Genomic DNA, 4545 nt, shown 5'->3' with positions numbered 1-4545 from the left:
TCTTTGGGATGAAAAGCTCTGTATATATCAGTTAAGTCCATTTCCTCTAGGGTATTGTTAAGTGACACAATATCTTTGTTGATCTTTTGTTTGGAAGACCTGTCCATTTTTGATAGTGGGGTGTTAAAATCCCCTACTATAATTGTGTTGCTGTCAATATCTTTCTTGAAGTCCTCCAAGATTTTCTTTATGTATTTGGGTGCTCCTATGTTGGGTGCATATATATTTATAATGTTTATGTCTTCTTGGTGGATTCTTCCTTTGAGTATTATGAAGTGACCTTCTGGATCTCTCTTTATGGCCCTTCTTTGGAAGTCTATTTTGTCTGATATGAGTATTGCTACCCCTGCTTTTTTTTCCTGTCCGTTTGCTTGGAAAATTTGTTTCCAGCCCTTCACTTTCAGTCTGTGTAAGTCTTTTGTCCTGAGATGGGTTTCTTGTAGGCAGCATATGTGTGGGTCATGTTTTCTTATCCATTCAGCTGTTCTATGTCTTTTGATTGGAGCATTTAATCCATTTACGTTTAAGGTTATTATCGATAGGTAGTTATTCATTGCCATTATTTCCTACCTGTGTTTCTCTTTTCCTTCCTTTCCTTAAAGCAGTCCCTTTAGCATCTCTTGCATAACTGGTTTGGTGGAGCTGTATTCTTTTAGACTTCTTTTGTCTGGGAAACTCTTTATTTGGTCTTCTATCTTAATTGAGAGCCTTGCTGGGTAAAGTAGTCTTGGTTACAGGCCTCTGGTTCTCATTACTTGGAATATTTTTTGCCATTCTCTTCTGGCTTGGAGCGTTTCCATTGAGAAGTCAGTTGCTAACCTTATTGGGGCTCCCTTGTATGTTACTTCCTTTTTCTCCCTTGCTGCCTTTAAGATCCTCTCTTTGTCTTGGAAATTTGCCATTTTAATTATGATGTGTCTTGCAGTGTGTCTCTTTGGGTTCCTTTTGCTTGGGACTCTCTGTGATTCCTGGATTTGGGTGATTTTTTTCTCTCCTCAGATTAGGGAAATTTTCCATCATTACTTTTTCAAACAGGTTTTCTATCCCTTGCTCTTCTTCTTCTCCTTCTGGTATTCCTATTATACGGATATTGTTATGTTTCATGTTGTCCTGCATTTCCCTTATTGCCTCTTCATTCTTTCTGAGCCTCTTTTCCTTTTCTTGCTCCTTCTGGGTGTTTTTTTCTACTTTATCCTCCAGCTCGCTGATCCGATCCTCTGCTTCATCAAGTCTCCCTTTCATTCCTTCTACTGTGTTCTTCAATTCAGAAATTGTATTCTTCATTTCCTCTTGGCTCTTGTTGATATTTTCTATTTCCTTTTTCATGTTGATATAGTTTGCAGTGAGTTCATTGTAGTTTCCTTGTAGTTTCTGGTAGTTCTCTTTGAGCTCAGAGAGCTCAGTGAGCTTCCTGATGACCATTGCTTTGAACTCAGTATCTGATAGTTGACTTGCCTCTTTTTCGGTTAGTATTCTTTCTGAGACTTCCTCCTTTCCTTTCATTTGGGAATTGTTTCTTTGTCTTCCCATTGTTTGTGAGGCTCTTCTTGTTGGCCTCTGCTTCTTAAATTGCTTTGTTCTGACTCCCTGGATTTATGATATGAACTTCGATGGTAGAATGCCAATGGAATTCGGTGGTGCTGTCTCCTTACTCTCCTGTGCTCACTGGTCTTGAGGTGACGTTTATGTGTTTAACACGGTCTAACTCTAGTCTTTTCAGCCCTCCAGGTTTTGTTGTCTCATCTGTGGGAAAAAGAGAAAGGGGGGGAGAAAGGAAAACACACATACACACATACACACACACAAAAGAAACCACAAAAAAAAAAAAACACCCAAAAGAAACCAAAACAAAGATGGGAAGGAGGGAAAAAGGAACTAGGAAAGGAGGAAAGGAAGGAAGGAGGGAAGAAGGAATAAAGAAAGATCGTAGGCAAGATAAGAAGGAATTTTAACAAAAATTAAAACATAGAAATAGATAAAAGAAGGCAGGAAGAAGACATAAAAATGGTAAAGGATGGGAGGAAGAAGGAATGAGAAAAAAAGAAAAAAAAAGAGAGAGGAAGAAGGAATTCAGGGGGAAAGGAAAGGAAAAAAAAAAGATAAGAAAAAATAAAAGAAAAGAAATCTTCTTTTGGCTTTGAACCGGTCAGGTTATATCCGCTGGTGTCCTGTCTGTGCAACTGGAGGGGGTGGTTGGAAGGACTGGTTTCACTTTTCTCCCTTCCTGGGTCACACTCTTCGCTGTTTTGTAGGTGTGGTCCCTGGCAGTCAATCAGGCCGTTGATCAGCCACTCCAGCAGCTTTGTTCTTGGGACACGCAAGCAGGGGCTCCAGCCGCTTTGGCTAGGTAGGCGTGCGCGCGCAGCAGGGGAATCCAGCCATTTTGGGTTTGTGACGTATTTTGTGCCCTGAGCGCGCTGCCAGCCGACCAATGGAGCCGCCCGGGCTTGGGACTCTGGAGTTAGTACGCTTGCCAGCAGCTTTGTGCCCGGAAAACGGCACCCAGCCGGCCCTGCGCTCGGCGAGTGCGCAATCCGCGGCGCCTGAGGTTCTATGCTTGGGGGCCTATCCAGCCGCCCTGGGCTTGAGTCTCTGGAGCGGGCGGGGCCGCCCCGGGACTGAACTACACGGCACTCAGCTCCAAGGTCCTGGGCCCGTGGGTGGAGCAGCTAGCCTCAGCTGCAAATGATCTCGGAGGTTTCAGGTGTGGGCGCCCCTCCGGGGTTTCATGTAAGGGCCCCATTCGCTAATCTGCGTGCGCGCGTGCGCGCGGCCGGACCTCGTCTGAGCGCCCTCACTTTTTGTGCTGTTTATCAACACCCCCCCCCCCCCCCCCCCCGCGCTCGCAGTCCAGGGGCGGAGGGGGGAGGGGCGCCAGGGGCCTAGGCTACTACCGAGAGTTCTCTAACTAGCCCCTGAGTGTCTCTATTTTCTTTTTCTTTTTGAGAAATTCCTCCTTTTCAAGCTCCCCTGGTACAATCAAGCACCTGGCTGCTCACAGCGCAGCCTGGCCCTCTCCCAAGACTCCTGCAGCTGCCCCTGCGCCAGGGCTGGCGCTTCTGCCGCCCTTGTACCGCGCGTTCCCGGGACCCGGGGACCTTATTGTCCTTGAGCACTCTTCTTACCGTCAGATCTTTCAATGTCCTCTATCTTTGGTCTCTAATCTTCGTATATGCTGGAGTACTGTTGGCTGTTCGCTCTGCTCCTCAGATCAGCTAGGTATTTCCCTGGCGCTGAGGGGAAGTGGATTCCGCTCCCACCTATGTTGCCGCCATCTTCCTATGTGTCTGTTCTTATGCCAGTACGTAAGAACTGTTATGATTACAGTGGCCTTGTAGTATAGTTTTATAGTAGGTATTGTGATCCTTCCAACTTTGCTCTTCTTTCTCAAGATTGCTAAGGCTATTTGCGGTATTTTTGTTGTTGTTGTTGTTCCATATAGATATTGGGAATATTTGTTCTAGATCTGTGAAATATGCTCTTGGTATTTTAATAGGAATCGTATTGAATCTATAGATTGGTTTGGGTGGTATAGCCATTTTCATGATGTTAATTCTTCCAATTTGTGAAGATGCTGTATGCTTCCATTTATTTGTATTTTCCTCAATTTCAATCTTCAGTGTTCTATAGTTTGCTGAATACAAGTCTTTTACCTTGGTTAAATTTGTTCTTAAGAACTATATTTTCTTGGCACTATACTGAATGGGATTTTTTCTTAGTTTCTCTTTTTTTTTTTCATTGTAACTGAATTTTTATTTTCTTCCAAACCAAATTTAGATTCTTGTTTTGATATTTCATTTTTGCTGTACAGAAAGGTCATTGATATCTGAATATTGATATTGTATCTCATTGTCTTGCCAAATTCACTTATTAGGTCAAATAGTTTTGCAGTAGAGACTATAGGGTTTTCTATGTAAACTATAATGCCATCTGTAAATAATGACAGTTTTACTTCCTGCTTACCAGTTGGATGTCTTTCATTTCTTTTTCTTGACTGATCACTGTGCTAGAACTTCCTGCACTAGGTTGAATAAATGTGGTGAAAATGGATACCTTCATCTTGTGCCTGATCTTATGGGAAAAGTTTTTAGTTTCTGCCCATTGAGTATGATATTGGCTGTAGGTTTCTCATGTGTTGCCTTTATTATGTTGAGGTATGTTTCCTCTATTCCCATTCTGCTGAGTTTTTTTTATCATAAATGGACACTGGATTTTATCAAATGCTTTTTCAGCTTCTATTGATATGATCGTGTGATTTGTTTCTTTCATTTTGATTATGTGGTGTATCACATTTATTAATTTGCAAATATTGTACCATCCTGCATCCCAAGGATGAATCCCACCTTAACATGGTATATAATCTATTTAATGTATTGCTGAATCCATACTGACAATATTTTGTTGAGGAATTTAACATCTAAGTTTATAAGAGAAGTTTACCTGTAATTTTCTTTCTTTGTTGTGTCTTTACCATGTTTGAGGATTTTAATAATACTGGCCTCGTAAAGAGAGTTAGGGAATCTTCATTCTTCTTGAAATTTTTGG

The sequence above is a fragment of the Desmodus rotundus genome, chromosome X (genome assembly GCF_022682495.2).
Source record: "Desmodus rotundus isolate HL8 chromosome X, HLdesRot8A.1, whole genome shotgun sequence".
Taxonomy (NCBI): Eukaryota; Metazoa; Chordata; class Mammalia; order Chiroptera; family Phyllostomidae; genus Desmodus; species Desmodus rotundus.
This window is presented reverse-complemented; position numbering follows the sequence as displayed.